General features: G+C 38.4%; 1 protein-coding gene across 1 annotated transcript in view; it reads left to right on the plus strand.

Moving 5' to 3' along the window:
* Positions 1–781: 781 nt before the first annotated feature.
* Positions 782–13,220, plus strand: part of LOC148946691 (uncharacterized) — a 165,785-nt gene continuing 153,346 nt past the window's right edge. Inside the window, exon 1 of the mRNA XM_089097386.1 lies at positions 782–858. The gene's annotated coding sequence lies outside the window, so the exon portion shown is untranslated. The remainder of the gene's footprint in view (positions 859–13,220) is intronic.

Genomic DNA, 13,220 nt, shown 5'->3' on the forward strand with positions numbered 1-13,220 from the left:
GTGTGGGGTGCTTCCGCGCGCGTCATATGATGTAAACAGTTTTTAGAAGCGGGCAGTAGCCTCGCGAGAAAGACTTGCGGTTCATTGAGGGAGGAACACCTCCCTCAGTGTATTCAGCCGATCGATCAACAAAAATTGAGTGTCGAGTTATGCTGGAATTGACTCAACATTGAGTTGATTAAATCATTTGATCTTTCTCGTTGCACATACACCGCTTTTTACTCATGGATTAAGTTGTTTCAATTTACGGGTATTAAGTTGAAGCAAGAGTGATGTACGGCGAAATGTATGGGAATATAGAATTTCGGCAATATATTTGCAAATTAGGGAGGGTGGGGGTAAAGTAATGTCAAGCGTTTTTAGGAATGACACAAGCAATCCAAAAATACTACAATATTCCTAAGAATACTTCACTTTAGCCTCATCTTCCACCCCCATCCCCCTAACATACAAATATATAGCCCAAATTATATATTTCCCATGTATTCTATTCTGCCATACGTCACGTTTCAAATTGTCACCCGTAAACGACTAAAAATACATTATAATTAATGATATTGAAATGACGGAAAAGATCCAAATCTTTTGCCATCCCTCCTCCCCCCTATAAAATCTTAGCTAGTCCCGCCTCTGCTTCTAAAGGATATGTTAAATATTGCCCATCATTTATGTCTAATGAGTACCGTTCTTGATCATTGACCAACATAACATAAGCATAGACTAAACGGAAGTGCCGGAAACCTCTTTTCTCAAGAGTCAACGCGCAGGCGGTTTAAGAGACGCCAAATTTTGCCGACGCTAAATAAAATTCTCAGTTATAAAGACAATTGCACCAAATAAGATTGCTACTTATTTACGGTAAGTTGATAGTCGATTTAGGGGCAGTTATAGGCATATAAATTAGTTTTAGTTAAGAAGAAGTCCTATACAGGTTAGGTTTTTTTTGTAGTTAGAATTATAGCTGCGAGTTTGTTTCGCTTCTGGCTAAACTATTAGCCTTAACTTTCAGGTCTCAGAATTCAGAAATTCTTTCCAGTGGGATATTAAGCAATCAATCAAATGCGCTCAACTAGTATTTTGTTTGGTAACGTTCTAGATTAGGGGCTCCTTTGAAGGAAAATTCTTAATAAAATAAAAGTAGTTCCATTAGAATCTTAATTTTAGGCACTTTTCAAATATCGCATTTGCGTTCCTAACGACCCCCCCCCCTGATCAGGGAAGTGGCTCCAGCAATTTTATTGTGGGGGGGGGGTGGCAAGTGGGGTCCATATCCGGATAGTCAATGGGCATGGGCTATATAATAGTTATTTTCTCCGAATTATTGGGGGTCAACTGCCCCTTCCCTCCTCCGAAACGACGCCCCAGCGGGTCTCATTTATAACCTTAGGATATGTACAAAACTAGGTCAATATCTACCAAATCATATTATTGAGTTAGGAATAAAGTGAATACACCATTCGATGCCTTTTTTTATGCTTATCATAAATAAAATAATCATTTCGAATATAAATTAATTAACGCCTCCCCCCTATAAAGAGGATACCTAACCAACTCCGGTAGGCGCAAATAGAGGGGGGGGGGGCTGAAATTAAGTACCATTATAAATTATTATTTTATTCGTAAAAATCATTAAAAAAAGGCATTAAATGGTGTATTCACTTTAGTCCTAACTCAATAATATGATTTGGTAGATATTGACCCAAAACTAAAAGACAAAACTAGTTCTTAACTTAGGCCTACTATATGCACCATGTTTCTATTAAGATTATTATATTTCCTTCCATTATTATCAAGGCCGTACCCAGGATTTTTTTCTCGGAGGGGTTTTACTCAGTTTTTTTCTCGGGGGGTGGGGTTATACGAAAAACACCTAAAAAAACAAATACAAAATTTATTTATATCCATTTTGTTGCGTTTTTACGACTCAAAAAATGATAATGTCTACGTTTGTTGATAATGTTATTCAAAAAATGTGTTGTAAGTGCCAGTTAAGTATGATGTATTATTAGTTGAAAATAAAAGTCAAGTCAAGTCAAAGTCAAGTCAAGTCAATAGAGAAATAGAATGCAAAGCATGGTTTTATTGCGTTTACGATATTTAAACTGTTTTTTTTTTTGGGGGGGGGGGTTAGGGGGGGGGGCGGAGAGGTACCTAGGTTAGATTACGTATTGAATATATGCTATGCTTCACCCCCCCCCCCTAAATGTACAAATATGTAGCCCAAATTTGTTTCTAAACAATTATATATTCATCCTATTTTATTATATTTCATTAGCATTAACCAAACTTGACTTCTTTTGTGGACCCGTATAATGTACAAGTACCAAGACTTGTTGGTACTTATGCTTTATATATAAGACACGAAAGAAGTCAAGTTTGGTTAATGCTAATGAAATAAAATAGGATGAAAATATAATAGTTTAGAAACAAATTTGGGCAATATATTTGCACATTAGTTGGATAAAGCATAGCATATATTAAATACGTAACCTAACCCAACCAAGGTACCTTTTCCCCCTAAACCCCCCCCCCAAAAAAAAATCGTTTTAATATTTTAAACTTAATCAGAAACCTTGCTGATTGCTATTGCAAAAGCCGTTTGACGGGTTTCGTGTCTGCATTCCTCGTCAAGTCTATAGCCCTGCGTTATATATAAAGCATAAGTACCGAATTTTATTCTAACCTCACACCGTCCAAATACTTTAATTCCCCCCCGTAATGTGCAAATATATAGCCCAAATTATATATTTCCCATCTATTCTGTAGCTTGTCTTTGTCGTGTCTCACGCTAAACTGAAAGAAACTAAAGAAAGAAACCGGCTCTACAGAGCGTCAATGGATGGACAACTTGGTGGTCGGCGCTATAACAGACAAGTACCGAGCATAAAATAAGTATTCTAACGGTACTACTTTATGTTGTTAAAATGTTTGCTTCTGATAAGCCCTAATCTAGAACGGTACATTTTGTTTTTCCACAAACCTAGTTATACGCTAAAAGCTTAATCGATATTGTTTCTAGAACCTGGTTGCGCACCGTCTGTCTCGTAACAGCATGTGATATTTCGCCTCTGGTTCTCCCTTTTGCGCCACCGGCCCCTGGTTGCGCATAAAAAGCTTAATCGATACTCTTTCTTGAACCTGGTTGCGCACCGTCTGTCCCGTAACAGCATGTGACATTTCGCCTCTGGTTCTCCCTCTTGCGCCATCGGCCGCCGGTGGCGCATAAACGAAAGCTTAATCGATACTGTTTCTAGAACCTGGTTGCACACCGTCTGTCTCGTAACAGCATGTGACATTTCGCCTCTGGTTCTCCCTCTTGCGCCACCGGTCGCTGGTTGCGCATAAAAAGCTTAATAGATACTCTTTCTAGAACCTGGTTGCGCACCGTCTGTCCCGTAACAGCATGTGACATTTCGCCTCTGGTTCTCCCTCTTGCGCCACCGGCCACTGGTTGCGCATAAAAAGCTTAATCGATACTGTTTCTAGAACCTGGTTGCACACCGTCTGTCCCGTAACAGCATGTGACATTTCGCCTCTGGTTCTCTCTCTTGCGCCACCAAGCCTATGTAAAGTTTTAGGGCCGGGTCACTATTCGATGTGCACAAATCGTCGTCTAACCCCTTAATTTTGAGATCTGCAAGTGAATTGTATTTATGAAACTCCTACACATGGAAAAGAGGTTGGGAAGCTTCCCCCAGGAATTGACCGAGAGCCCTGGGGAATTTTTTAAGAAAAATAAGTTGAAAGATGCAATAAAGAGGATTTTTTTTAACATAAAAGTGTCCTTTATGGAGCACCCCTTCTTTATGTCGAAACCTTTCAATCCCACTCAATGTACCAGTGCATCGGGGGGGGGGGGTGGACTTACCAAACCCAGAAGATCGATTCAACAGACTACTAAAACAATTTGGACAAAAAACCCAATTACTCCCCCCTCCCAAATAGAAGTTTCTCTATGTACCTATGCTGACTACGGTTTTAAAACCCTCTAAAATTATATCATACAGAAAATAAAGTTTTCCCTCCCATAGCCGTGTTGTCTAACCTTTTATGTGAGGTGATATACATTTCATTTGATATTCATTTCATTTCATTGATTTTACAGTACTTGCAGGCTAGGGGAAGAGTAGGCTATGTACTTATCAATCCTAATGGGAGTTTGCAAAATAAGCTCAGCATATCCAGTATAACGTCCAAACAGTTTTGGGTGCCATGTTGATGAAGAATTTTCTAATGCTTTGCAGAAAGCAACATTTTTACCGTTAAGACGTGCAGCATCAGCGATCGCCTCTCCCCCATCTTCCAGGTGTAAAGTCTCTGGCTAGCTTTTAAAGTATTCTCATGCAGTTTTTGTCATTTTCATGTTACCATCATGAACATGGGCACCCATAAGGGTGGGGGGGGGCAAGTACCCCCCTGGCAGTATGACGGTGTCATATATTTGTATTAATTAAAAAAAACTTTTTCCACACAATAAGTTTTCAAAGAAAAGTAGAACTCTATTAAGTCAAACATGGGCAGAAATAAAGTCAAATAAGCTTCCAATCGTAAAACTACTACAAATCACTATCAACAATTAAATGAAACTCTAAACGAACAGAAATTATAATAAATAGCCGAGTCAAACTCAAAACGAGTAAAAATCAACATTACTAGGGCTGACAACCCCCATGCCTTCTTAAGACCAGAACATAACTTAGGCTTTACTGAAAAAAAAAAGACAAAAAAAAATACTGTGGATTGTCACAGTTTGATATACCTATAAACTCAAAACGAATTGACCAGGTAAGCCCCCTCCTAAAATTCAGCCTATGGGCGCCCATGATCATGAGTACTAAAATAAACTTATAAGGACCCTGGGTTGAAAGTGGTAATTGCTAGGCCCTCTGGCGTCAATTCACAAATATTTTTTGGGAGGGGGCAAAATATATTCGTCAAAATCTAAAGGCCAAGAACAAGTTTTTTTTTCAGTTTTTCTATAAAATATGAAAAGGTATTTTGCAATGAAAATATCCTAGAAAATGTGTAGCACTGTTCTATTAGCTGTGGAAACCAGCAAGATATTGTATAGCGAACATGATACAATAAACTAGTCTAGCAGGGTTTTTCAACGGAGAATTCCTATGCCGAGCATTGCAAACCGTGGTTTCTCATTCTGTTTTCAATATTTAAACTTTAGTTTTTTGGGGTTTAGGGGAAGGTTACGTACGGGGTTAGGTTACGTATTTAATATATGCTACACTTTACCCCCACCCCCCTGATGTGCAAATATATAGCCGAAATTTGTTTCTGAGCTTTTATATATTTATCCTATTTTGTTTTATTTCATTAGCATTAACAAAACTTCACTTTTCTTGGGCTTCCCAGCTAATAGAACAGTACCAAATGTGTTTTATGAAATCTAGGGGTGGTACAAAAATATAGGAGTGAAAAAAAAACCCGCACCAACTCCCACAGTTAACACAATTGGTTAAGCCGCAAAGCAGACTTTCCAAGAGCTTCGTATTTTTGTTGAAAACTCAACCTTTAAGAGTTTTATATTTTACAAGAAAAACAAGTCATTAAATCAAGCATTATATTATGATCTAATGGTTACTCGCGTAATGGCATTCCTTGTGGACGTCAAACAAGTGGTGTAAATATTACCCGCAAGATTATTTGCCAGCTATTGTTGAGAAACATATTGCTCGTGAAGCACTTCTTCACTCTAGCTCTAAGACCCGAGGTCTGTACTGCTTTTTATCATCAATTGTAGTTAGAAACGAAAGCTTGTTGAATCTAATTTAGTTAATGTCCTTTGTTGAGCAGACAAAATAAATGAAGTAAAAAAAGATCAGAGCGAAGTCACCTTAGTTTAATAGACAAACTAAAGCTGAATAAACTTTGTAACTGTAACAAGCCTTTAGCTTTGGGACATTGGCGCCCAAAAGCTCAATTTTAGGGGCGACTTAACTGGTCCAATCGGCACTTCCAAAGCTGTATAATAGAAATCTCAAAACAAAAATATGAAATAAAAGGCAGCATCATTCAGCCAGGGGGGCTGAAGCCCCCGTCTGCCCCCCCCCCCTCCATATGGGTGCCCATGCTTTGTGATAGCTGTTGTTGATATAGTACAATAATAATATAATATAAGTAATTTTATGGATAAAGAAAGTAATTTGATACCACTGAACCTAAATATAGTATTTACATTTCTACAAAACTCACATTTTCATAAAGAAAAACAAGAAAATTCAAGCTAAGGAGCCCAGCCAAGTTATGTAGGTATTGGGGTGGAAGCATAACCTTTTAAGTCTTTTAAATCATATTGAATATTGGCATGTTGTTTCTTTTTAATATAGTAGTGCTATGTTTCTCCTGGTGGGACTCTCTCTGGATGGGAATTCCTTCTGCGGCCCTCCTTTAGTTATGAAAATGCCTCTAAAACACCCCAAAGCTCCTTCTTGTTCTGAAATAGATTGTTTTGATATAACCTAATAGTACGCCAATCTAGCAAACGTCAATGAACGAATTGTCAATAGATTGTAATTATTTTAATAATGGAAGTAATTACCGGTGATATCACGTCAACCTTTTAACCACGAAAGCTGATAATATTCAGTCGTATCAGCTGAAATACCAGGTGGCGTTAACCCTTTCTTTGTGACATAAATCTGAGCCGCGTTTTAATTATTATCCTTGTCGAGATGATAAATACACAGTTTTATTTGATTCTCTATCGACACGGCAGGCGTTCGATTTGCTTAACATGGTGACGTATAATGTCGATGTCATCTCAAAATTCGTCATGCTGACATAACACGTTTAACAATAACATTTTATGACGACAAAAAAAAATTCATGTTATCCATACCGACATAGAAATTACAAACTCTAGCAGTAAATTCAAAATTTAAAGTGAATTGAAGACAATTTTTTTGATCATGGTTTGTTTATGCTCCAGTTAACTAGACTGTTTGATTAATCATTATTAGAACACTATTTGATTGATATAGTCACTGGTCTACAGTGGCTGTAACAACCCGGATCTTGTGTCTGGCGCCGCAACCACTATGCCAACCTACCATCGAGAAAAGCTTATAGCCTCTGGTCTGCAGTGGCTGATTAATTGATCAAATATTATTAAAGTATTAATTTGAAACTACCGCCGAAACGCTGCATTCAATATGCTAAATTAGGTCGATATAAAAAGGCAAAAATCAAACGTTACAGATCAAAATGTGGACATTACGTTGACTGTTTGTCGACTTTGTAACGCTAACTTAAACGCAGTTCTGTTGGCGAAGAAGCTTGACATCACTCAGAATCTGAATTTCTTTTCTATTAAAATGACAAAATCTCATTTTGATTGGATAAACAGAAAATGAATAAAACAGAAATAAATAGATTATGTGTCTCAAGTAGATAAATCTAAATAAATAATTACATTCTCAATTAAATATAGATGTTGTAAACTGACCTGCCTTCTTTGTTTCAAACAGTTCGTGGTAACGAACTGTAAGTAAGGAGCGACCCGGCTCAATAGTAACCGAAACTCTAAAAAACGGAATTTTGATACCAATATATACATCAAAAGAATCTGATTTTTATGCTGATTTCAAATATATAAGTTTCATCAAGTTTTAGCCTTACCCATCAAAAGTTTAGAGCCTGAAAATATTTGCCATATTTTCCAAAAAAGGAGGAAATAACCCCTAAAAGTCATAGAATTTTTATGAAAATGACACCATCAGATTCAGCCTATCAGAGAACCCTACTATAGAGCTTTCAAGCTCCTATCTGCAAAAATGTGGAATTTGTATTTTTTGCCAGAAGAAAGGTCACGGATGCGTGTTTATTTGTTGTTTTTTTTTTGTTATTTTTTTCCCAGGGGTGATCGTATCGATCCAGTAGTCCTAGAATATCGTTAGAGGGCTCATTCAAACGTAAATTAAAAGTTCTAGTGCCCTTTTAAGTGACCCAAAAAATTGGAGGGCAACTTGGCTCCCTCCCACGCTCATTTTTTTCCCGAAGTCATCAAATAAAATTTTGAGATAGCCATTTTGTTCGGCATAGTCGAAAATTTATTTATTATGTCTTTGAAGATGACTTAATCCCCCACTGTTCTCGGGGGAAGGGCTGAAAGTTATAAACTTTGCCCATTGTTTAAAAATAGTATTGTTTATTGGGAAGTATACTGGCGTTTTCAGGAGGAATTTTTTTCTAGTGGGGTTTCGGGGTCAGAGTAGGGGCTACGGGGGAGGATCTTTCCATGGAGGATGTTTCCTTGGGGGAAGGTAGATTTCTATGAAGGGGGCGCCAGATTTCCCAGCATTATTTAAAAAAGGATCAGAAATTAAATAAAATAACAAGTTTTTTTCAACTGAAAGTAAGGAGCAACATTAAAACTCAAAACGAACAGTAATTATTACGTATTTGAGGAGGTTCGCCTCCTAGTCAATACCTCACTCTTTAAGCTGAAGTTTTTTAGTACTTTAAAAAGAGCTATTTATTCTTATTAACCAGACTTTGTGATTCAAACAAAATTCAAACTTTAGCGTAAAGAGCGAGGTATTGGCTAGGAAGCGAACTCCTTAATATACGTAATAAAAACATACGAATATGTAAATTCGTTACGTAAGTTACGTCAGAACAAAATTTCGAGAAAGCCAATTAGCCAAAAAAAGAAAAATTAATGTGCGAATTTCGTTTTAATTATTCATGTAAGGTGAGTCAAAATCAAAGCTGCATTACTTCAAAAACGTTCAGAAATTAAATAAAAAAAATAAGTTTTTTTTAACTGAAAGTAAGGAGTGACGTTAAAACTTAAAACGAACAGAAATTACTCCGTATGTGAAAGGGGCTGTCCCCTCCTCAACACCTCGCTCTTTACGCTAAAGTTTGACTCTGTCTTACAACTTAATTTTTAAAACAATAAAAAACTTTAGCGTAAAGAGCGAGGTGTTGAGGAGGGGACAGCCCCTTTAATATACGGAATAATTTCTGTTCGTTTTAAGTTTTAATGTCGCTCCTTACTTTCAGTTAAAAAAACTTGTTTTTTTAGTTAATTCCTAAACAGAGGGATGGTGTTAATAGCATGTGCACTTTTCAACATATAATTTATAACAAAGCTTAGCTTACACTTGATAAAGTAGCACATATATGAACTAATTTTGAATATTAATTAATTTAAAAAAAACAAAGTTTTTCCGAAGGAAGTAAAGAGCGAAGTTAAAACTTTAAACAGCAAAAATCTGTTTTTACTCGGCCGACTTCGCCTGAAAAAGCCATAATGAAGACAGGGTTTTATAAGTCACCTACTGACTAGCAGAGACTAGAAGGCTACTGTAACAAAAGAGAGCTGTTTAAGGGCTCATTTAAAAACTTATATTTATGCTTAATCGCTTTTTATAAATTTGACTTAATAGCACATTCCCATAAAGTGCACTTTCGGTTGTTTCCCCCATTTTTCTTTTTTAATGAAAAAAGTATCTATTCCAATGAAATGACCAAAAAAGGATGTTTTTCAAAATCTAGGCAGGAGTAAAAAACTAAGGGGGCAAGAACGTCCTTTCCCCTCAATCACCGCCGTTAGAACTAGCACACAGGCTTCAATTGCAAAGTGAAGTTTAAAGGTTCAATTCAAAACTGTTGATCATTCAAGCTTAATTTTTGGTAGATTTTCAGTTGAAAAGTTGTTAGTTTTAGTTAATTTGTTTCCGCTATAATCTTTTACTTTTAAGATGAGTAGGAGATTTATGAAACTTACTAAGAGGGTCTGGAGTATAATAAACCTCCAGTTAGGGGCTTTGGACCATAATTATTGCAATGGTACCATTTTATGCTTCCAAACTCTTCCAATTAAGAAGTGGTACCAAAAGTACCGTTTTTAGTGCTATATGGCGCTTTTGGATACTAAGGGGCCAAGAACTTCCCCTCAATTACCGCCGTTAGAACTAGAACACAGGCTTCATCACAGAGTGAAGTTCGATGGTTCAATTCAAAACTGTTGATCATTAAAGCTTAATTTTTGGTAGAGTTTCAGTTGAAAAGTTTTTATTTCAGTTAATTTTTTTCGCAATAATCTTTTACTTTTAAGATGAATAGGTGATTTATGAAACTTACTAAGAAGGTATGGAGCACAGTTTATATAATTAGCAGTATGATCATTCTCTATCTCACCCATTATAAAAACCCGGACCGGGATGCGAGTGCTCCGTAGAACGTTTTTGCAGATATAAACATAGGCGAAGTCAGATTAGCGGGAATGCAGGTTAGTCTGTTTCCGATTTTTTCCATCAATGTGCATTGAAACAATCGGAAACAGACTAACCCACATTCCCGCTAATGCAGAAATAAGTGGGAGGAGCTTTTTGTTCGCACCGAGAACGAAGACCAGAAATGATCTGCGATAAGCTTACTGGTATATTCTGTCTACTGTGGTATGGAGGGTGTATATATGTGAGAGGTTTTATAAATCTCCAGTTAGGGGCTTTGGACCATAATTATTGAAATGGTACCGTTTTATGCTTCCAAACTCTTCAACTTTAGAAGTGGTACCAAAAGTGCCGTTTTTAGTGCTATATGGCACTTTTGGATGGTAAAATTGATAAAAAGCACGTAGATATGAGTAATAGGTTTAAAATGAGCCTTCCCAGGATATGCTTTTAAAAATGAGTGCATCATATTTGCAAAAATAGTGGATTATCTGAACAGTAATCATAAGAAGGGACAAACCATGATTGTAGCGGTAGCAGTTATAGGCCTTATAATCTGTATATATATTTATAGATTATTTTTTGTTGATTATGTTATCATCAACATACCCTGAAAGTTTCTACTTAGTTTGCTTAGGTGTTCCTGGGGTATCGCAAGGTATACCCTTTTGATGACCTTGAATGATCACAGTGTCTTTTGATTAATTCAACATCCACCTCAACATGACCTGAAAGTTTCAAATTATTACCCTTAGTGATAGTAGAGGAGGGGGTACCAGCCCCACGACTCACCCCTGCTGCCATCTACAATTTAGTTTAATGATGACGGGACATTAATTTTTCTATTTGTATCTCTCTAGTCTTATGGTTGTGTTTCTTTGTCAATCTCGCTGATGTTGTTGTTGTTTGGTCAAGTGCGAATAAGAGGAGGCGTGATTTACATAATTGAGGGGGAACTTATTGATTCACAAGCATGAGGACTTATGAAACAATATGGTCCTAGAGTCCCTAGGGGGAAAGATTACGTAATCGCTCAATGACCTCTTTTTCCAAGATCGATTTATTTGTTGTTTCTATGTGTAATAACTCGGGGACGAAGGTTGCACATGCGCATTGAATTCTAACGGGAACAATGTTATTAATCTAGGACTCGAGGGGGAAGTGAATTTCCGTGGATTTACATAATCGCTAGGGGAAATTATTGATTCACGAAGGGGGGAATTAAGAAACAAACATGGCTTCATTGTTGTTTGGTTAGCTTAACCTGTGAACTTGATTTACATAATCGCTAGGGAAATTGTTGATTCACGAAGATGAGAATTAATAAAAATTAAGTTGTCTTTAATCTTTAGGCCTGACCAGTGAACTTGATTTACATAATCGCTAGGGGAAATTATTGATTCACGAAGAGGGAATTATGAAACAATAAGGCTTCTTTAATCTTTAGGCCTGAGGGATAAACATTCTTTAGGACAGAGAGAAAAATTAATATTCTATTTTCAAATAGGGCTTCATTGATCTTTAGTGTCAGGAATCATAATTAACATCACTTGTTATCTTGGAATTATGCGGGAGTCTAAAGAGATTGAAATTTTATTTTTAAATACGGCTTCACGGAGCTTTAAGTCGGAGAGGTAAATTGATATTCTAACGAAACCCTAATAGTTTAGCTAGGAAAATTTATGAGATGAAGAGATTAACGTAGGAAAGGGTTTCCTAGAAATTTGAAATGCGTTAGCACACAGATGCCAAACACAGGGAACACGCTGAAATTACGTTTAGGGATTATTCGGGCGAAACGGTTTTAGACAGGTTATGGAACTATTTCGGCGAAACAGTTAGAGACATTTTGAAAGAAGATTTTAGGAAAGGTTTTAGAAGAGAATTTGAGGGTGAAACTCTGTGGTCGTTATAATACACAAGTTACATTTGAACAGTGTTGTGAGGTCCTCTAACCCAACCCCAAAGGGTTCCAATCCTCCTACCCCAACCCCAAAGGAAGCCCTCGGTCCTCAAAGGCCCACCCGACCCCCTCTGTCCCCCCGGCCCCCCAAAGGCCATCCCTGTGCTCCAAAGGCCCTCCCTGTGCCCCCAAAGGCCCTCCGCCGGGCCCCAAAGGCCCATCGAGCTGCCAAAGGACCAACGGGGTCCCAAAGGCCCGCCACCGGGCCCCAACGGCCACGCCGGCCCCCCAAAGGCCCGCCCTGTGCCCCAAAAGCCCCCCCTGTGCCCCAAAGGTCCTCCTCCGGTCCCCAAAGGCCCATCGAGTTCCCAACGGACCAACGTGGTCTCAAAGGCCCTCCACCGGTCCCCAACTACCTCTCCCGCCCTCCCAAGGCCCGCCCCAGGCCCCCCAATGGCTCCACGGCCCCCCCACGTCCCCCCCGGCGCCCCACATGCCCACCCACACCCTCAAATACCATCCCCGGCCCCCCAAAGCCCATCCCCCGGTCCCCAAAGGTCCCCCCCCCCCCGAGCTCCCCACGGCCCACCCACCCTCAAGGGCCCCCCAGACCCACAAAGGCTCTCCCCGTGCCCCCGTCTTTCGTTGTTGTGTGTTGTCTGAAACCTATGATTTGGGATGTGTAGTTTGCTACTTCAGGCTTTTCTGAGCTAAGGTTTATTAGTATTTCGTTGGGGTGTGTTGTCTGAACCCAATAGTTTGGGAGGAGTAATCTGCTATTTCCGACTTTTCATTACCGGATTTCTTAGTCTTTCGCAGATGTGTGGTGTCTGAAACCTATGATTTGGGATGGGTGGGTTGCTATTTCAGTCTTTTCTGAGCTGGAGTTCTAAGTCTTTCATAGGTGTATAGTGTCTGAAACCTAGGATTTTGGGTGGGTGGATTGCTAACTTTGACTTTTCTGAGCTGGATTTCTTAGACTTTCATAGGTGTTTGCTGTCCAAAACCTATGATTTGGGATATGTAATTTGCTATTTCATACTTTTCATAACAGGATTTCTTAGTCTTTCGTAGGTGTGTGGTGTCTGAAACCTATGATTTGGGATGTGTGGGTTGCTATT

This window comes from Artemia sp. Qi Xiang Cuo, chromosome 11 (assembly GCF_049724085.1).
Source record: "Artemia sp. Qi Xiang Cuo chromosome 11, ASM4972408v1, whole genome shotgun sequence".
NCBI classification, from domain to species: Eukaryota; Metazoa; Arthropoda; class Branchiopoda; order Anostraca; family Artemiidae; genus Artemia; species Artemia sp. Qi Xiang Cuo.